The 22,842-nt window shown below is 36.2% G+C and overlaps 2 protein-coding genes across 5 annotated transcripts in view; one reads left to right on the forward strand and one right to left on the reverse strand.

The window, feature by feature from the left end:
- RPGRIP1L (RPGRIP1 like) overlaps positions 1–3,781 on the reverse strand; it is a 161,689-nt gene extending 157,908 nt beyond the window's left edge. For both annotated transcript variants that reach the window (XM_077132453.1, XM_077132452.1), the window contains exon 1: positions 3,665–3,781. The gene's annotated coding sequence lies outside the window, so the exon portion shown is untranslated. The remainder of the gene's footprint in view (positions 1–3,664) is intronic.
- Positions 1–22,842, forward strand: part of FTO (FTO alpha-ketoglutarate dependent dioxygenase) — a 434,084-nt gene that overhangs the window by 44,558 nt on the left and 366,684 nt on the right. The window lies entirely within an intron of this gene.

Below are 22,842 nucleotides of genomic sequence, written 5' to 3' on the forward strand. Positions count from 1 at the left end.
CCCTGGTAATCTGGATTCTAGATTCTGACTCTTTGAGTTTGCTTATTCTAATTATTTTATATCAGTTGAGATCATACAATCTTTGCTCTTTTGTGTCTGACTTATTCTACTCAATATGGTGTCTTCAGGGTTCATCCATGTTGTCTTATGTATTAGAACTTCATTCCTTTTTATACCTGAATAATATTTCATTATGTATTTATACCACATTTTGTTTATCCTTCATTGGTTGAGGGACACTTGGGTTGCTTCCATCTTTAGCAATTGTGAATAGTGTTACTGTGAACATTGGTGTGCAAATATCTGTTTTTGAGTCCCCTACTTTCATTTATTTTGGGTGTATACCTAGCAGTGGGATTGTCGGCTCATGTAGTAATTTTATACTTAACTTCTTGGTGTACTATCAAACGTTCTTCCTCAGTAACTGTACTATTTTACATTTCCACTAGCAGTAAATGAATGTTTCTGTTTCTCCACATACTCTAACACTTGTAGTTTTCTGTTTTTTTTTTTTTTTAAATAGTAGCCATTCTAGTGGGTATGAAATGGTATTGATTTTCACTACCTTAATGGCTAATGATGTTGAGCATTAATTAATTTGCTTTTGCGACCATTTGTATATCTTCTTTGGAGAAATGTCTATTCAGGTCTTTTGTCCATTTTTTAATTCAGTTTGTATTTTTTTGTTGAGTTTAATGATTTTCTTGTATATTCTGGTTATTAAACCTTATTTGATATGTGGTTTCCAAATATTTTCTCCCACTCTATAGCTTGCCATTTTATTTTGATGATAAGTTCTTTTGATGCACAAAGTTGTTAATTTTAATAAGGTTCCATTTATCTACTTTTTCTTTTGTTGCTTGTGCTTTGGGTGTAAAGTCAAGATATCATTGCCTAACACATGGTCCTGAAAGTTCTTCTCTACATTTTCTTCTAGGGGTTTTATAATTCTAGCTTATATTTAGGTCTTGAATTCATTTTGAGTTGATTTTTGTATATAGTATGAGGTAGGTGTCCACCTTCCTTCTTTTGCAAATGGAGATCCAGTTTTCCCAGCACCATTTGTTCAAGAAACTGTTTTTCCCCAATTGAATGGTCTTTGTCCCTGTATTAAAAATCATTTGGCTATAGAGTGAGTGTTAATTTCTGAACTCTTTTTTTTTTCTAGCATGGGCAGGCACCAGGTATTGAATTCAGGTCTCTGGCATGGCAGGTGAGAATTCTGCCACTGAGCCACTGTTGCACCGCCCAATTTCTGAACTCTTAATTTGATTCCATTGGTGTATATGTTTGTTCTTGTGCCAGTACCATGCTGTTTTGATTACTGTGGCTTTGTAATAAGTTTTAGGATTGGAGAGTGTGAGTCCTCCAACTTTTTCTTCTTTTTTTAGGATGGCTTAGGCTATTCAACGTCCCTTACCTTTCCATATAAATTTGACAGTTGGCTTTTCCATTTCTGCAAATAAAGTAGTTGGAATTTTTATTGGGATTGGGTTAAATAAATCGCTTAGGTTAGAATTTGCATCGTAAAAATATTTGGCCGTCTAATCCATGAATGGAATGCCTTTTTATTTATTTAAGTCATCTTTGTTTTCTTTTGATAGTGCTTTGTAGTTTTCTGTTTACAAGCCCTTTTCATCTTTGGTTAGATTTACTCCTAGATATTTGATTCTTTTAGTTGCTGTTGTAGATGGAATTTTTTTCTTGATTTCTTCTTCTGATTATTCATACTAATATACAGAAACATTGCTGATTTTTGGATGCTAGTCTTGTATACTGACACTTTGTCTAATTAATTTATTAGTTCTAGGCGCTTTATTGTGGATTTTTGAGGGATTTTCTGTATATAAGATCATGTCATCTGCAAATAGGAAAAATTTTATTTCTTCCTTTCTAGTTTAGTTGTCTTTTATTTCTTTTTCTTGCCTAATTCCTCTGGCTAGAATTTCCAGCATAATAACAGAGGCAACATTGGGCGTTCTTATATTGTTCCTGATCTTAAAGGGAACGCTTTCAGTCTTCTGCCACTAAATATGATATTAACTGTGAGTTTTTTTGTATATGCCCTTGATCATGTTGAGGAACTTTCCTTCTATTCCTAGTTTTCTAAGTGCTTTTATCAAGAACGAGTAGTGGATTTTGTCAAATGCCTTTTCTGCATCAATTGAGATGATCATACTTTTTTTTCCCCTTCATTTTGTTAATGTGATATATTACATTAATTGATTTTCTATCTTGAACCACCCTTGCATACCTGGATAAATGCTATTTTGTCATGGTTTATCATTCTTACAATGTGCCCTTGAAATTGGTTTGCCAGTATTGTGTTGGGGATTTTTTGCATTTGTGTTGAGAAGAGATATTGCTCTGTAATTTTCTTTTTTGTGATATCTTTATCTGGCTTTGGTATAAGAACGGTACTAGTCTAGTAGAATGAGTTAGGGAATGTTTCTTCCTCTTCAATTTTTGCAAGAGTTTGAGTAGGATTGGTAATTCTTCTTGGAACGTTAGGTAGAATTCCCCTGTGAAGCCATCTGGTACTGGGCTTGTCTTTTAGGGATATTTTTAGTTACTGACAAAATTTTTTTATTTGAATGCTTTCAAAAAAAGTATTCAGGGGTGCACGAATGGTTCAGTGGTAGAATACTTGCCTTACATGTGGGAGACCTGGGTTCGATTACCAGACTATGCACCCTCCCCCCCCCCCCCCCCAAAATAAAAGTATTCACACTGGAAAAATATTTAAACAGCCTTTTTTTTTTTTTGGTTTAGTGGTATTACCAGGTCAGATTTCACAATGAAGTTCCCTCATGGACCTTATTTTTATCTTTAAGATAGGAAGTTTCACGCTTGTTAACATAATCTGGCAGTGGTAAAAATACTGGGTAATGCTACAGCTTCAGATTCTAGATTTCTGGTCTATGATTTAGGTTTCTTATGAAGAAAAGATTCAAGTTTTTCTTTTTAAAAATTGTATTCCAAGCATTGTCTGTTTTGTTGTGTATTTTATGAGTCCTCCTTACACACTTTGAGAGGAACAGACATGCTAGTGGGTTACCTATTAAGAGTTCTTTCTAAATGACCTTTCCTTTTCCTTAGAATAGAAAAACATCGCGTTCATTGATTGCAGATCCCAAATGTCTACAACTCAGATTGGATGGTCAGTATCAGAAAGGCACAGAGTTTTGTGCCATTTGCTCAGTATATGAGTTTGGAAAATGTTGGCTACAGGTATCAGAATTCCCAGTTAACAGTGGATTAAACAATAAAGACATAACTTTTCTCATAAGATATCTGGAAGAAGGAAGTTCATCTGGAGCAGTGGCCTAATGATGTAATCAAGGACTCTGGTACTTTTGCTTTCTGCTCTACCATCAATTGATGTAGAATTTTGGGCTTTTGGTCCTTTAGATTGTAACCTAATGATCACAAAATGGTTGTAACAATGTCAGGTGTCATATCTTCAAATAACTGTGTTAAGGTTGGAAGAAGAGGGTGGACAGATAAAAGGAAGTTTTAATATTAGGAGGAGAATCTTTCCCAAAAGCCACCTAGCTGACTCCTCATTATGCCCCATTGGATCTGGATTACGTGGCCATTCTTACTTGCAGGGGAGACCAGGAAAACCAGTATCTGGCAAAAGAAATGAGATTTCCATACTTACAGAGCTTATGATCCATTTCTTAGAACTGGGCTCCTTGCTACCCATTAACAGGAAAGAAGATTGAGTAGGCATCCAGTGGTTTCTGTAGTACTCAATCAACGTATGACTAAAAATAGAATTTTTAACTGTTATGTCAGAATGACCAGGGAGATGTTGACTTTGTTACCATGTGAGACATATGTAAGATCAGGATTAGAACTTTGAATTATCTCATTAGCACTCATAATATTCCAGGGTTGTTCCTAGAAGCTGGTGATATTGCAGTGAATGAGGCGGGCAGCTTCTCAACTCATAGGGCTTATAGTCTAGTTGGACAAAGAGTTTAGGAGATAAGCAGTTTTGAAACAGTGGGATAAGTGCTTAGAATGGGGAAGGCACAGTTTGCTGTGAAATGCACGAAAGTCAGCTAACACAATTTCAGGATCAGGGAAGGCTTCTCTTGGAGGTGGTCACATTCTTGTGAGTCCTGAGGTAGAGCTCAACTCATCTCAGAGAATGATTAATTGACCAAGCTCTTTTTGTTTAGGTACTTTTGGAAATCAAGGCAAAACCAAGCCTCCTTTCCACGTAAAAACTTGGAATTTCTTTCCACGTAGAAACTTGGAGTTTCCATATAGAAAACTTTGGCAACTTGGAATTACATGCTCTTCGTGGGGTGGATAATTAAATCAGCAGCTCCCGAAGCAGCATAGCATGGTATAAATAGCACCGTGTACATAGCATTGCCTTTGAAGTCAAACAGATGAAGTTAGTGCCTCTAACTAGTGTGTAAGTAGCAGTTTCTCCTAGCCTCAGTTTCCTATTCTATAAAGATGGAGATAGTGCTTTGTTATATAGATGTTATAGTAGAAATAGCGAACACCGATATAGCAAAAGTACAGGGCACATATATAAGCGTATTCATTATAAGTTAACCTTATAAACAGGTCTTATTATTATCTCCATTTTACAGCTGAAGACACTGGAGACAGAGAGGTTAAAAATGTGCTCAAAATTCCCTAACTAGTAGTTAGCAGAACTGGGATTTGAAGACAGGCTTTCTGGCTCCAGAATCTATGCTCTACATTGTACTGAGAAACCTCACTCAGCATTGTGCTAAGATAAGTCAGTTGTGCTTTTCTGTACTTTGCTATGTTGGGATAAACCAAATAAAAGGTGAAACACTCCTTTCTTAGTGTTTTAGAAACACTCCACTGTCATTTAATAGTTTTTATCCTTTCCCAAGTCAGTATTCAGAGTCCTTTCTGGATATCTTGAAGTCATCCTTTCTCTGTCTTCAGTCACCATGTCTTTCAGTAAGTCAGCAGCTCTTAAATCTGGTCCCTCCTTTCAATCTTACTGCTTCTACTTTAGTTTAGGTTATCTCAAAATATTTTATTTCAGCAAAAATTGTAACAATCTCCTGATGGTTTTCTTACCTCTAATTTTCTTCTTCTCTCCTCATTGTCTCCTTCTGCCTGTTTTCTTATTATTTGACTCTGGTCTTAATGAAATGGGCCCCCTCTCTATTGCTTATAGGTTTAAAGCCTGAGTGCTAGAGGTGCCTATGTGCCCTTTTATTTCCAGACCACTCTAACTTAACCAGCCTCCTACTCTACTAACCTCCCCACTTCTAGCCTCATCTGTATACTATTTATTTTGTCAGGAATATTCCCTTTGATCCCTGATAGCAGGAATCCAGCTCCTTTAAGAATCAGTTTTGAAGCTTCTGCCTCTGCAGATCCTTTCTTTCTGTTGTGCCCATTTATTACTTTACCTTCTGATCACTTTGTACTTGGCCCTTGTGTTGGTATATTTGGTGTCTCCTTGACAGTGAGCCCCTGTAGGGTAGGAACCCTGTCTGTATATCCTTTTACCACACGCAGTGCAGTTTTGCAAAGAGAAAGCCTACACTGATACTTATGCAAGGGCTGATTGATGTCTCAAGAATATATATATAGGTATATTCTTAATTTTAATATATATATATATCTTAATTTTATTAATTTATTTTGCATGAGCAGGCACTAGGAATCAAACCCGGGTCTTCGGCATGGCAGGTGAGAATTGTGCCTGCTGAGCCACTGTGGACCACCCTCAAGAATATATTTTTAATTTTGCATGATGGATACCATTTTATTCGTTTCTCTGTTATATATGCTTCTTGTTACTCAACAGCAATATAAGCCATCATTTATTTTGCCTGTATGGTATCCTCTAGGGAAACATATTGATACTCATTAGATTGACTTCAAGAGAAAAGAATGTTTAGTTTCTGATGTCTGTATAATTTTACATGTGCTTTCTCCAATAATTCTTTCATTTTTTATCACATTAATAACAGTCATAAGTTAAAAACAATCACTTTCTACAGGATTATAATGGAAAATAATAACCTTCCACCATCCTCCACCCCCATCTACCCACTTTGAGATGACTACTGTTTTTCTTTTATTGAGATAGTTTATGTGCCATAGAATTCACCCACATAAAGTTTACAGATCAGTGTTTTTTGTATATCACTGGATTGTGTAACTATCACCACAGTCTAATTTTATATTTCATTTTTTTGCCTCCCAAAAGAAAGCCCATCCTGTGAGCTGTGACTCTCCATTCCTTCCCATTCACCACCTACCCCTAGTCCTAAGCAACTACTAATTTATTTTCTACATTTAGTGATTTGTCGATTCTGGACATTTCATATAAATGGAATCAAACAATATCTGTCCTTTGTGACAGGTTTCTTTAACTTAGGAAAATGTTTTTAAGGTTCATCTGTATTGTAGTACATATTAAAACTTCATCCCTTTTTTTAACATCTTTTGTTGTGAAATATAGCATATATAAAAAAATGTGACAAATTTCAAAGTACATTTTAACAAGTAGTTAAAATTTCAAAATATAGGGTATGGTTACACTTCCACCATTTCAGGTATTTCCTTCCTGCTGCTCTAAGACACTAGAGACTAAAAAGAAATATCAATATAATGATTCAGTAGTCATACTCATTTGTTAAATGCTATCTTATTACTTCATTCCTTTTTATGGATGAATAATACTCCATTATATGGATGTACCATGTTTTGCTTATCCATTCATCAGTTGATGGGTATTTGTGTTGTTTTCATTTTGGGGCTGTTAAACATGATGCTTCTACAAGCATTTGTGAACAAATTTTTCTTTGAACACTTCTTACCATTTCTCTTGGGCATATACCTAGGAGTGGAATTGCTGTGTCATATGGACTCGATGCTTAACTTTTCGAGGAACTACCAAGCTATTTTCCAAAGCAGTTGTATCATTTTACATTTCCACTAGCAATGTATGAGGCTCCAATTTCTCCACATCCTTGCCACCAATTGTTATTGTCCTTCTTTTTACCATTCATTTAATTCTCATAATCCTGTTAGCCAATGAATAATTTTATTGTTATTTTATAGATGAAAACTCCAGGTCAGCCGACAGACTCAGTGAGAAATGCTGTGTGTGTGTGTGAGTAGAGGAGGAAAAGTGGCATGGATAATTCAAAACAATAAATCATCTGTAGGTAATTCAAAAGCTTTTGAATCACTTAGAACTGGGATGTTAGAGATATTTCTCACTCCCACATTAAAAAAATCAATATGATAATATTTTTTGCCTTAATTTTTTTATTATTGAGGTGTAATGCATATAACATAAAATCAACCCTATTAAAGTAGGTAAGATGACTACTCTTTTTAATTAAAAAAATTTTATTGTGATAACATATATACAACATAAAATTTGCCATTTTAACCACTTTCAAGTGTACAGTTGTCAACAGCATTCATTACAGAAACTTTTCTATAACCATAAACAGAAACTTTATACCTATTAAATAATAATTCCCCACTTCTCCCTCATCATCCATGACTGGTAACCTGTACTGTACTTTCTGTCTCTATGAATTTGCATATTCTAATTATTTCATATGAGTGAACTCATACAGTATTTGTCCTTTTGTGTCTGTCTTATTTCACTCAGTATGACACCTTTAAGGTTCATACATACTCTATCATGTATCAGGACTTCATTCCTTCTTATGGTCGAATAATATTGCACTGTATGTATAAACCCATTTTGTTTATTCTTTCATTTGTTTCTGGATACTTGGGCCACTTCCACCTTTTGGCTATTGTGAGTAATACTGCTATAAACGTTAATGTACAAATATCTGTGTCCCCTCTTTAATACCTAAGAAGTAGGATTATTGGGTCGTATGGTAATTCTATATTTCACTCTTGTGGAACTACCAAACTGTTTTCCACAGCAGCTACACAATTTTATATTCTTAGCAACAATGTACAGGGGTTCCTATTTCTCCACATCGTGTCCAAGGTGACCATTTTTTATTGTGCCTATGTCTTGGTGCTTCTAATAGTTATATTTTCTGTAAAAAATATGTGTATACACTTAAAAATACCACCCCTCCTTTTTTTTTTTTTCAAAAAAAGAGGGAGAAGTGTCGAGTTTGATCTTTCAGAAATCATGCACCTATAGAGGGAATAAGAATATAAGAGTCAGGAGGCAAACCAAAAGTCACTTGTTTTGAAGTAATTAAGATAGCTGTATTGACAATTTCCTCCATACTTTAAGTATAGCCTTTTCAAAATTAGAAGATATGCCTGCCTTGTTATTCTGATATGAATATTTAGCAGTGTCCTCTCTAACCCCAGGATCGTACTGTAAATGTTAACAAGAAGCACTGCTACTTGTGTTTTCCCTGTCCTATTGTTTTTCTACAAGAATGCTGACAGCTAGAATGACTTTGTGACATTGTGCCTACAAAGCTGAATATTACATGTGTAGTTACCTGGGTAGGTGTAGATTATATATATTTTTTTCATGGGCAGGCAATGGGAAACAATTTTATTTTAAAGACATGTGCATAGTAACTGGATGCCAACAGTTTACATGTTTTATAGCTCTGAAAATTTTTAAATAAAATTTTTCAAACTTGCAAATTAGACTTTTTATCATAGAATTTATCTCCATGTTATTTCTCCTAATTGAATAAGATGTTTCCTGGAAGTATGAAACCTCTGATATGCACATAGACTTCATAAGGCACTTTATGTAGTATTTTCAGGCTTTTCTTACATTTAGAGCCACTAAAAATGTTATCTCTGGTTAGCTGACAGCTTTTATTGGTGATCTGGTGGATCCAGTTCTATTGCCTTTTCAGTACAGTTGAAAGTTCCAGCATCTCACAAGAAGCCTCTTCCTCCCTCCCCTCTCCCACCCTAAATGAGCAAAGCTTCATTGTATAGTCTAATTATAAAATGTATGATCATAAATTCAAACAATGCAGAAAGATTTAAAGAAGAAGCCAAAAAGCATCCTTAATCTTACTTCCCAGACATAATCGCGGTGAACCATGGCCTGTGGGCCAAACCTGGCCTGCCACCTGTTTTTGTATGGCCCATAAACTAAGAATGTTGTTTACATTTTTAAGTGGTTGAAAAGTCAAACAAAGAACATTATTTCATAACACGTGAAAAGTATATGATATTCACATTTTCGTTTCTGTACATGCAGTTTTATTGGTACACAGATACGTTTATTTACATTGAACTTTCATGCTAAAACATAGTTGAGTGGTTAGACTGATATCCTCTAAAGCCTGAAGTATTTACTGTCTGGCCCTTTATTAAACAATGGGGTCATTCAATGTGCCTTTGTAATCTACCTTTTTACTGATAGTATGTTTAGCGGTAACTTCTGTTGGGTTCTTTTTTGTTCAGTTGTTTTTTCCATTGAATTAAAAGAACTTTTTTTTTATGTTTGCATTATATAAACCCTTTAGATGTTACTTTGGAATAATGATAATAATAATAATAATGGCTTACTGTGTCATTTAGAATTAATTTTTTTTTTTATATGCTGTATGGCTGAGGTCACATTTCATTCTTTTTCCATATGAGTATCTCATTAGTGCAGCACCATTTGTTGAATTTTTTGTTTGTTTTTTGGAAAATGCATGGGCCGGAAATTGAACCTGGGTCTCCCACATTGCAGATGAGAATTCTACCACTGAACTATACTTGCACCCCTAGAATTGATTTTAATTGTTTAATGAAAGAAGATTTATTTTTCTTGTATAACTTGAATCCTGAGATGGGTAGTGGTGAAGCTGTCCAAGGGGGCCATTGTGGAGCCAGAATCTTCCTAGAGTCCTATTCTGTAGTTTTCAGCACGTAATTTCATTGAAAGAAAATGAACAGACTGTGTCATTGCTGTGTAACAAATTACCACAAAACTTAGCAACTTAAAACAATAAGTGTATTGATTATCTTATAATTTCTATGGGTCAGGAATTTAGATATAGCTTCGTTGGGTGCCTCTGACTCATGGTTTTTCACAAGGCTGCCATACGGATGTTGGCTGGGGTTGTGGTAATTTTAGACTTGATTGGGGGTATCTGTTTCCAAGTTTGCTCACGTGGGGGTTGGTAGGTCACGGGTCCTCACTGGCTGATGGCAGGACACATCACTTGCTTGCTTCATGGGTTGTAGCGTAGGGCTACTTGCTTACAGCAAGGAGGTTAATTTCCCTCCTTGGGAACCAGAAAGAGAGAGAGGAGGAGGGTAGGAGGGAAGAAGTCAAAGAGAGAAAGAAAAAGAAAGACTTTTAGTGCCACTGTTTTTGTAACCAAATCTCAGAAGTAATATCCCATAATTTCTATGGTACTCCATCCCACCCCCCAAGAGGAAGAAATTACACAAAGGTGTGAATACTAGGAGGTGGGACTCCTTGAAGATCTTCTTAGAGGCTGCTCACCTCACTCAGCATGTGTTTTTTGTTTGAGGATGGTAGATAGAACCTCAGACCCTGGTTTATGGGTCAAGGAGGAAGGGGAGGAGGTATAGTTTTTTTTTAAATCAGGAAAACAATAGTAGATTGGCACTGAAAAATTAATCAGCTAGAACTATGCCGCATGCCACCCTAAACGACAAGGAATCCTGGGAAAGCAAGCCTTTTTTAGGTGGGCCCATCATTGCCCAAGTCAAAATCAGGATTTTATTGACAAGAAAACTGACAGACGAGGCACAAGGTGGGTAACAGATGATATCCTCTATATGTCTTCTTAGGTGGTTGTAAGAATTCTCTGAGGTAACCCAGACCTTGCCTGGTTTATAATATACACTTAATTAAACAGTAGGTATGATTATTGTTGCTATCTATAAATCTCAAAGTATAGATTTGGAAATTAGCTTGTTGATAGAAAAGGATCCTTGTGCATAAATATTAAAAAAAGTAGCAGAGAAGGGAAAAAAAACAGATATTTATTGAGTATCTAGTATGTACCAGGCATTTTATTTGTTATGTGATTTAATCATAATAAACCTGTAAGGTAGGTATTATTTGCCCCATTTTACAGATGAGATAACTAAGGCCCAATAATAGTTGAGCTTTTTAAGGAACACTTCTTACTGGTGTAACTGAGAAATCAAATATTTAAGGGATGACTTTGATTGCTGAACCATTACATTGAAAGTTCTTTTTGCTTTTTTGGTATATTTGAGTAGACAGAGGAAAATTCTGAAATCTCTGAATTGTAATCTAGCTGCTTTAATCTCTGATAATGATTGTATAACCCTTATCTTCTGTCCCTGTGATGTAAAAACCTTGTGGCTTATCTACATTTGTACCCAGTTATCCAGTTTTTCAACTTTAGAGTCTTGTAATCACTAAAGACAGCCCCTAATATTTATTAATGAAGGGTCTTGGGCCAGCCCAGAACAAATCCACCCCAAGTCCAACGTTATCTTGATAAACCAAGACTGGATTTAACCAAAGTGGGCTTTCCTGACATGTGTAGTAACTTAGACTTTAACCTACAATTCACCTATACCTCATTCCGCCATTTTCTTATATATATTCTGTGACTAAGCATGTAATCAGTCTGTGCGTGCCTGATAATTAGATCACCCCTAATTACATGAGCTGGGGCCATTGTGCTCATTGTCCTAAACGCTGCCCATGTTTTTCTCTAATAAAACTGTCAGAATTACTGCAGTTCAGGGGGACAGAATTTGGGCCAGTAGGCCATCTGCTCTCCTACTGCGCTCCTAGTAATAAACTCTTTGCCTCTCCAGTGTCTTAGGAATTGGTTATTGAGCTCATTGGGCAAAAGAATCCACGGCTTTTGTCTGGTAACACTGATATCCTTTGTATGGGTTATAGGTTGTAGAGATATTGGTCCTCTTACCCCTTGTAATGGGCAGGTGGGAACTGTGACACCTGGAGGGCCCTGGGTCCTTTATCTCTGACCCCAAGCAGCCTCTTCTGGTTACTTCGGTGTGCCTTGTAAGTATTGTAATTGTTTCTCTGCTTAAAAGGGTAGTAAGTATTGAGCTAACAAGGAGTAGGTGGCACAGCTGGAATTTGCTAACAGTTGTGTACGTAGGACTCCAGAAGCCTGTCTTTCCTTTATAGGCTACCTCTCAATCTATAGAAGCAGGGAATTTTAGTTAGGCTGAAATAGGATTTAAAAAGCAGTTTCATGTAATACATAAAATAGTATATTTCTTTTATACTTGTTAAAAAAGCGAGTATTCTTGGATTGTAAAGTTATTTGTTAACATTACTTGCTGTTGTAACTATAGTCTGAACGGGAACTTACTTGACCACTAGGTGTCTCCTTTTGGTTCTCTTCTTCCTCCTGTGCCACAATCTGGGGGAACCTAAAATGGAAATAAGAAAGATTATAGTATTAAAAAATGAATGGACACACGCTCTGATGATCCTAGTTCCCTTTTTCATCTTTCGCTCTCCATTTCCGTTTCTCTTCTGCTCACAGGCTGGTATTTGAGTAATAGATCAGTTCTCTGGAACCTTAGATGAGTCCCTGGTATCTTTTTTTCATTTATAAAGCAGAAAAGTGGGTAGAAAAAAATTCTGTGCTCATTGGGATATGTTAGATAATAAAATAATTGTAACATGTTTACAGAGAGTTTTAGTACAGTTATAATACAGTTTATTATGGAAATACGTGTAATACTAGACAGATAATGGTTTTATTAATATTAACTTCCCTGTTGTTAAATATAATAATATTTGCTGTACCTTGCATATATTATCTCTTACAATCCTCACAGGAACCCTACATAGTTACCATTCCCCCCTTGATTTTAGAGATGAGGAAATTGAAGCTTAGAGAGATTGGGTAATTTGCTCAAAGTTTAATAAGTTTTGGTGGCTTTCAGATTTTTTCTTCCATTTAGAATTTGTTAATTCACTATCGTGAAGGAGAGAGGTTGACTTTAAATTCCTATAGAATAATTCAGCAGAATGTTCTTCTGGAACTCTGGTTTAGTACTGAGTGCCGAAATCCATTTTGGCACTTGTGTTATAGAAGTGAACAATGTGCTCTCTGGGCTCCCTTCAGGTAGGTTACAGGCTCTTTGCAGAATTACAGGTTGTGTACATTCAGGGATCACTTCCTTTCACTTGCAGATAAATGCAGTACCCATTATAGAGACTGTGGAGCATTATGACAGCTCAGGTTGAGACCTGAAGCTTCACAGAATAGAACATTCTCAATTAGAGGCACACAAAAAGATAGAAAGGCAGCTAGGCCTTGGGTCTTTGAGACTGCTGGCCAGTATGTTCTCTTTCACTTGAATTTAGATCCAGCATTAATTTCCAGATTTCTCCTGTCGACTCAGAAAAAATAAACCTGCTCATGTTAGTTTTTTTTTTTAGTCTCAAATAATTTAATTGTGTTTAGTAGCTCTCCATTTGACTCCCCAGTTGTGGGAGTGATATCTGCAGACCATAGGAAAATGTATAACAAATGTGAGATGAGAGAGCATTGTCAGGCAGGGAGCACTTTCCCTGGGAGTGGGAGGAATCTCCAGCACTAGCAGGCGTACCCACAAGGTCTGCCGCCAACACTGTCAGTTCGATCTCTTTGTTCCCATTCCCGACTCACTTCTTGCCGGTGATTTGTGACATATTTCCTAGCAGATCAAATGAGCCCCTGACACCTGATTGCTGAGTACTTCTTGTTTACAGTTGCTTTCCAAGGACACCTAGACAAGATGGAAACAACGTACTGTAATTAAATTTGCATCTGCCTTGTGACAGGACTCAAAGGAGGTTTTTTCTCTTCAACATATGAATCTTATTGTAGAACTCCTACTGTCTTTGACCATACAGCATCTGAAAAAGGCAAGATGTGGACAGATAAACAAACATTGGTTCAGTCTACTGCCTGTTATTATAATGATGGATATTAAATAAGATCACCAATAACCCTTTCTTATTTAACATTCTACTCTTCAACTACTTGGTTAGCCATATTTATAACTGGTCTTAAATATGAGAACTGAAGCTTGGAGGTGACTTTTTTCCTTCTATTTTAAAGGAGAACAAACATTGAAAGGAAAACAAAAATTTGAATTGGTTTAACACCCTTTGGACTATACTCACAAATGCTAATGAATAATTCAGCAAAGCCAAACACAATCTGCTGGTGGTATCTAGTGTTATTCACACTTGCTAATGAATAATTCCCTTTGGCTTTTATAGAGCAGCTCTCTGAGTAGTGACTTCTGAGACTCAGATGGGTTATTATTGGGCTATTTGTTAGTGTCCTTGGGGCATCGTGAGCCAAAGTCCAACTTGGCTATCTCCTCCTCAGACCTTCCCCCATTCTTCTGGGAGGCACGTAGCTCTTTCTGTCCCAGCTTTTTAGCCCTAGAGTACTGCAATGAAAGAGGCAATGCTATTACAGAATTCAGCTTTACTACAATTTAGTTGATTCAGTCCCTTGTTTCATTCAAATAAAGAAATGTTTCTTGAGTACCTCATGAGGTACAAAGTACTGAGGTAAGCGTTGTGGAGATTCAGAGGTAAGACAGATTTTATGTGATATATTCATAAAGGGAGTGTAGAAGATAGGTCACAAGGTCCTGGGAGAGGATACTTGGAGCTTTTTTGTTAAAACAAGCAGTTACCATTTTCTCACCATGTTCTCAGGTAGGGAGTTGACATTTCAGTGCCTATTTGCTGTTGATGATGTTGAAGGAGTGTTATATATTTTTGGATAAGTCTAATATTTGGTTAATCTTGGAACTGCTTCCAGGATAAGCCCTGTAACATGATCCCAGAGATGACTGGGTAAGTGACCCTTGTTTATTTCTGCTGCCTGAGGTCAGGAATAGTAAGACCTGGCTGCGGTATTCTGGAGATGGTGAATGTAGATTGTATTTATGTCTACATGTTCTGTATACTGTACCTTAGCAGTTATACTATATATTGTTTAACTCTGAGTTCAGTGAGGTGTATACCCAGTCTTGATGAGGTTGTCACCATTGGCCTATATCTGCTTCAACTTTTTCTACTCAACTCCTTTTCCTTACCCATGTGTTGGCTTCTTCTTCTTTCTGACCATGCTAGAAGATTATAACTCCTTGTAGTTAGGTGGAATCATGTGATTAGTTATAGCCAATGAAAAGTAAGTAGAAATGATGGGTTTCATTTCTTAGTCAAGACATTTAAGTGCTGATGTGCCATTTGCATGCTTTCCCTTTCCTTGCCACACTGACCTTAGAGGCCCTGTATTCTGGATGGTGGGGTCTCCATTAGGCTTGGGTCATGAGTGACTGTGCAGAGTAGAGCCCACTTACCTCCTCTTCCTCCATTGACCCATATTGGACAGGTGCTTGAGCAAGAAAAGCACCGTTGTTTTATTAAGCTCCAGAAATTTGGGAATTTGTTATCATAGCCTAGACTGTTCTTATTAAAACTGAGGGATTAGTACAGGAAGACTTGTGTATGTGCCATCTAGGGCCCATTATTTAACAAGATTTCAGGTAGCTTTGCAGAATGTATTTTCATTTGGAAATTGAAGGGTAGATCTAATGTTTGGACAGAAAAAGGGATCAGTGTTGAAATAACATTGATATAGAGAGAGTTGTGAAAATAAGAGAATAATTAATAAGAAGATCCAGAATTGAATTGAGGCTGTTTATGACTCATATTGTTGATTTTAAAATTGTATCCAGCATGTTTAAGTAGTAAGTTTGTGAACCTGTAACTTTTCTCTCTGCTTACATTTATACCAAGGGTTGGCAAACTATGGTCCATGAGCCAAATCTGTCCAACAGCCTCTTTTTGTATAGCCCTAGAGTTAAGAATGGTTTTTACATGTTTAAATAATGTGAAAAATGTTTTTTGTTTTTAAAGACAACAGTTTTGTGAGAACTTTCTATACCTTCCAAAACCTAAAATATTTACTATCTAGCTCTTTGTAGAAGTTTGTAGGCACCCTTAAAACCTCCACTCATTATTGCCAAAAAGTATCACACTTTCTGGAGTATGAGCTTCTTTTTATAATAAAAGTTTTATTCTAGTAACATATGCATATGACCTAAAATTTTCCCTTTCAGACACCTTCAAACATATAATTCAGGGCTAATGATTACATTCACAATGTTGTGATCTTATTACCTCCATCCATTACCAAAACTCTTCCATCATCCCAAACAGAAACTGTACAATTTAACCATTAACTCTCCATTCCCTATTCTATATCCCAGCCCTTGATAACCTGTATTCTAGTTTTTGACTCCATGATAATTCACTTTTTCTAATTATGTCCTATCAGTGAGATCATACAATACTTGTTCTTTTTGTGTCTGGCTTATTTCATTCAATATGATGTCTCAGGGTTCATCCATGTTGTTGGGTGAATCAGGATTTCATTCCTTTGTTCAGCTGTTCCATTATATGCATATGCCACATTTTGTTTATCCATTCATTGGGTGATGAACACTGGTGTGCAAATATCTGTTCAAGTCCCTTCTTTCAATTCTTTTAAGTATACCTAGTAGTTGATTGCCAAGTCATGTGTTAATTCTGTACTTAGCTTCCTGAGAAACCACCAACTGTCTTCTTCAGCAGCTGCCCCATTTTACATTCCCACCAGAAACGAATGAGTGAAATTTGAGTTTCTTGAGTATGGGAACCCAAGTTTTTTATTAATGTCTGAATCTTTTGACCTATTGTGATGTATGGCAACACAGTACAAGCTCAAGTAAAAAGGTAAAATTGAATTACATATAGACCATGGGAGATGTTTCATCAGAGGATGAAAACTAAGGAGAAATCATGAAAGGTGATAGATCTGAAGAAATAGACTTTTCCCCCTCTGTTCTCTTGGGTAGTGACAGTTATAGATTTATTTAAACATATGAAGTATGGATGTTTATTTAGTTTTCATATCCACTTCCAAATAAATGTCCTATTTTGGAAAATTTTAAAGATATGAATTTATACTCTGACATCAAAGTATTCTGTGAGTCGTCTTGTTAATCTATTTGATGTCAGTGTTTTGTTTTCTTGTGTTATTTACCTAAGTCTCTTCTTCCCCAGGCAACACTGACATTTTTATTTCGTAGCTTTTATGCAGTTTTCTGATTGTCTTTCTGTTGACTCACTCATTCACTCATTTGCTTTACCCCAGAGAAATGAAAACTTGTCTACACAAAAGCTTGTGCATTATAGCGGTATTATTCATAATAGCCCAAAAGTAGAAGTAACCCAAAATGTCCATCAACTGATGAATGGATAAACAAAATGTGATTATGTCTATATAATAAAGGAATATTATTTAGCAATAAAAAGGAATGTTCTGCTACACTGTTACAGCATGGATGAACCTTGAACACATTATGCTAAGGGGAAGACACTAGTCACAAAACACCACGTATTACATGATTCCATTTTTATGAATTGTCCATAGTAGGTACATCTATAAAGACAGAAAGCAGATTAGTGACTGCCTATGGCTGGGGGTGGAATGGGGTGGAAATAGAGAGTGATTGCTCATAGGTATAGACTTTCTGTTTGGTGTGATGAAAAAGTTTTAAACTTAGATTATGGTAATGGTTGCACAATCTTGTGAATATATTGAAAACTGTTTAATTTAACCCTTTAAATGGCTGAGTTTTATATTATGTAAATTGTATCTCAGTAGAGCTGTTAACAAATAGTTGTAAAGCAGATTGTTCACTTCCTAATGATCTGCTGATAATACACCCTCTTGCTCAAGCAACTGCCAGGATTTGAGTCTCTTCTATTTTCCCTTCTTGAATTAAGATCTCTTGAAAACAAAATGATTTATATTCAAATCGCCTTTGACCCAGCTGTTCTGCTTACATAAGTTTATTCCATTTCAGGTACTAGCATTTGTGCACAAAGATATATGTATGAGAATATTCACTGTGGCATTATTTGTAGTGGCAAAACATAAGAAACAACCTAAATGTCCATCATTAGGGGACATGCTAAATAAATTGAGCAACAAGTGGCCAGTGAATAGTGTAACACCATTAAAAAGAAGGAGACAGTTCAATGCTACTAATATGAAACAGTCTTCAAGGTATTTAAATTTAAGAAGTATGGTGCAGAATACTTGTATTACTATTTGTGTAATGCTTGGTTATAGATAGAATATCTGGAAAGATTTAACATTGGTTACCTCTGTAGAAGGAAAAACATAGGTCAAGGAATGGGAAAAAGCCTTTTGAAAAGTTAGACCTTTTTTTTTTTATAGTTTTTTTTTATTAATTAAAAAAAGAATTAACAAAACAATTAGAAATCATTCCATTCTACATGTACAATCAGTAATTCTTAATAACATCACATAGTTGCATATTCATCATTTCTTAGTACATTTGCATCGATTTAGAAAAAGAAATAAAAAGACAACAGAATAAGAATTAAAACATTAATAGAAAGAAAAAAAAAAAACCCTATACCTCACATGCAGCTTCATTCAGTGTTTTAACATAATTGCATTACAATTGGGTAGTATTGTGCTGTCCATAGTTAGACCTTTTTTGTACGCTTTTTTTTGTTCATAAAAGCATTCTTCATAAAAACCAATAATGTCCCTTTCTGATGAATGGATAAACTGTGGTATATCCATAATTCATGTGATAATCATTGCACAGCCCTGTGAATATACTAAAATTTAAAAATTTAACCCTTTAAATGCCTAAGTTTTATGTTATATAAATTATATCTCAGTAAAGTTTAAAAATTTAATTGTACAGGAGATTGCTCACTTTCTAGTGATACTGCTGATTACATAAACTCTTATTCAAGCAGCAGCCATGATTTGAGTCTCTTATATTTTACTCTTTTGAATTAAGATCTCCTAAATACCAAATTTTAAGTAGAATTGGGAGAAGAGGGATTTGAATATAAATCAATTTTGCTTTCATGAAATCTTCACTCAAGAAGGCAGTCAAACGTGCACGGGTGGTTCAGTGGTAGATTGCTCACCTTACATGCAGGAGACCTGGGTTTGATTCCTGGACCATACACCCCACCCCCACCCAAAAAAAAGAGGGCAGTCAATACTCAAATATTATCTTTAAAGAAATGTTAGTTGTTTTCTAGACTGCAACTTAGCAACCAACCTTGCATGTTTGTTACATCCTTTCACTCTACACAGAAGAATTTGTTTGAGAATTTATCCCTTCCTCCTGCGTACCCCCAGCCGCTAGTGATGCAGGGATTGTGTGGTTCTGCAGTAATTTTAACCCTCTCTTCTAATTCAGCTGTGTTGTAGCAGTGTATCTACAGGGCAAAAATTTGGCTTGCAAGGGGCAATATTAGACTGCCCACAATTATTTTAATGTCTTCTATGAAATGATAAATGAAGTTTATAGTTATAATACAAGAACTCCCCCCAAGGTATAAAGAGTTTGCAAGTAAAATTCACATATCCTGATGTGACTCATTTCTTTTAAGCATCCTTCATAGAGGGCTTTTTCTCTTTTTTCATTTTTTAAAACAGGGTTAGTTTTTCAATGTTTTCAAATACAGGGATGTGTATTTGACCAAGCCCAATAAAATCAATAAAGTATGCAAATATTGTAAGACTTGTTGCCACCTCTCTGGGAGCTTATACTTTTTTGTTGTTGCTAGAATTGGAAATAAAAATTCCCATATTTTGCGTCTGTTACTTGGTTCATAACACTAACTTCATGTAACTTAGAAAATATTTGCTTTGTTTTTTTTTCATGGTTCCAGGAGGGACTAGAATTCCTGCTTTTAGTATTTGATGCCACTTTTGGTTTGGGTCTTTCTTAAATACTGTAAAGCCTCCAGCCTACCCCTGCATTCACTCAGCAAAGCTGTCACCTTCAGAAGGTGACAGTTTGCATTCCCAGTATTTAATACAGGGGCCACTACTGTATTGATATGTATTATTATTATTATTTTTACATGGGCAGGCACCGGGAATCGAACCCGGGTCCTCTGGCATGGGTAGGCAAGCACTCTGCCTGCTGAGCCACCATGGCCTACCCTATTGATATGTATTTTTGAAAAAGAGTTCAGTGGACTAAATCTCACCATTTCGTCAGCTGATAAGCGTGGAATTAGAGAAGCTGCTCCCATTCTCCCTACATTGGAAACTTCCTGCTATCATGTAAAGCTAAGATTTCCATGCTCTCTTTCCACCTGCAGATCTGACTACTCACAGGGGCTGTGTTTTCATTTACAAGGTTTTCTACTTTCTTCATGTTCTTGCTGCTCACGCCTGTTTTTTAACCCACAGGGGCTACTCCTGCTGCAGTTTTCCATTGTATTACCGGTCACCTTGCTTTTTGCAGTTGATGTCTTCGTTTAATTTCGTTAATTGTCTTGTGTACAATGTTAATGAACTGGGTTTGGGGATGTTCATGACTTAAATAAACCTTTCTGTGAATCCTTCTGTAATCTCTTTTATTCAGGCCCTCTTTAGAAATTTTCCAAGTTTAGATGGTTAGTTATTATTATTAATATTATCATTAAGTTATATAAACCCATACATTTGTACTTTAAAGCTGTCAAGGACCCTGTGGCTTTTTAAAGTCAAACTTCCCATAGTACTGTTGAGATCACACTGAGGCCCAGAGGATTTGATGGCTTTCTCAAGATTATACTGCTACCTAATTTCAGGGCTGAATCTGTAATTTAGAACTTTTCCATAAACTAAACTGTTTTAAAAATGCATAGATACCTTGAATTTAAGGGATATTCTGTAAATTAATGGTGATTAGGAAAGGAATGATATAGCTGGACGAAACAGTCCATTAAATTATCTCAACAGTGAACTACTGTGGGAAAAAATTATGCTGAAGACATTGAAATTTTATTTACCATCATTATAATCAAAGGAAGTGATAAATCTTTTAATGTATTTCCAGTAGTCTTAAAATATTTGTCCAGATACTTCTACAACTTACTAATGAAATGACAGTTTTATTGCTGATGCTGATTCATCTTTTTGACGTGGGTGTTGGATAAAGGCAGATGACATGGAAGTGAAAGAAACTTGTGCTAGGACACCTTTACCAGCACCATTTCAGATCACTGTTGGCAGGCCAGAAGTCAATCTCTCCTAGATGTAAGGGCTGACCTGTTACTATTGCTAGTTGTGTGTGCAGTGTGTTAGAGGTAATTATTTTTAGCCGGCTGACTATGACCAAGATTAATATCTCTTAAAAGGACTATAATGAAAAGCTGCCCCAACTGACTTCTTCATTATTCTTTATTTATCCTGCTCTCATCCCTGTCACCTTTGGGCATCAGCTAAATGTCATTGTTGTGAGATTTGCCCCTTGTATATGAAAGGCTTTTTTTTTTTCTTAATAATGGGAGGGCCAGGGCCAGGAACTTGGACAGTTGACATGACTCAGGGTAGAGTTCCTCCAGGTCTGTGGGGAACAGGATTCTCATTCCTGAGGAAGAAAGAACGTGAGAACATTCAGCTGTCTCATCTACCTCATTGAGGTGTACTTGAGGGATTGTAGGAAGTAGTTCAAGGGCACCATTGTCAAGTCCATGTATTTCAGTGGCTCTTCAGCTTTGAGCATTTCCAAATTTCTTAATCTGAAGATTAATCTTCGCTTAAAATGATCAACTATTTCTAGTTTTGTAAAACTTGGAAATCTTGTAGAGACTGCAAATTCATGCCCAAATCCTTTCTTGTCTTTTTTTGTCATGGACTTTGCAGGGCACATGGTTGTCCAGAATGCAGACTTTATTCCCCAGCCTCCCTTGCAGGTAGGTTGGTCCTGTGACTAAATAAAAGGTTGTGCCCTATTGTAGTTTCTGGCATCTTTCCTTAAGAGAAAGCTGTTAGGTGTTCTTTGCCTTTTTTTTTTATCTTCGGACCTGCGTTTTATCCTGGTACCTGGAATGTGAATGCTGCATTTGGATCTTCAAGTTGAGGGTCAAACCTTAGGGGTGGGAAGGTGGTGAGCTCTAAGGGGCCTGAGTCTCTGAGAACTTCATGAGCGCCACCAGACCAGCCTCGTTAAGCCACTGTGTATTTTGGATTTTCTGTACTTGCACTGAACCTAATCCTATGTAATATACCATTTCTACACATTGCCAGAGAGGAAGTAAATCCCAAGCCCTTAGAGTTCCTTCTCCCACTCTAAATATTAATATCAAAAGAAAAACACGTTCCTCATTCCTCCTTCTTTCAACTCCTATAAATGTAAACAATTTCCCCCCTCCAAAAGAATAATGCACTAATTTACTTAAGAACTAAAGACATGAAAGATATATTGGGATAAGAGATATGCGTGAGAGAGATTAGCAAGAAGGCTAGAACAGAAAATAACTTATTTAGGAAAATGATAACCGACGTTGGTGTTAATGGCCTTCTCTAATAGGTTGGAAAGCCATCGCCCCTCCCAGTGTTGGTGGGAGTAGCAGCTTCTTTTCGAAGATTATCACAGGGCCTTAAAAATTCAGCTTCATCTGCTTTCTTATGGCCTTTAGGAGCTTTTTTAGATTTCAGGTTTCAAATATCAAGTTTCTTTTCAGTGCTTTCTGTTCCCTTGCATGATATTGTTTATGTTTTGCCTGATTCACTGGTGGCTGATCAGAATGTGTGCATGTGTAAGTTTTTCCTCTAATATTATCTATATTAGATAATATGCACTATACTATAGATAATATAGTGGATTGTATGTTATTATTAACATAACTTTTTAAAAGAGATGCGAAGACATGAAATTATTTTTCATGACTTTTTAAACTTTTGAAAGAGAAAAGCAAAGATTTGGTTCACTATCTTCATTAGCATTTGTAAAGTGAACCCATAGAGGGTTTTTGGTACAATGTTTTTCTTTGCTGTTTCTTTCCTTTTAGTTTGAAGA

This window comes from Tamandua tetradactyla, chromosome 16 (genome assembly GCF_023851605.1).
Source record: "Tamandua tetradactyla isolate mTamTet1 chromosome 16, mTamTet1.pri, whole genome shotgun sequence".
Classification (NCBI taxonomy): Eukaryota; Metazoa; Chordata; class Mammalia; order Pilosa; family Myrmecophagidae; genus Tamandua; species Tamandua tetradactyla.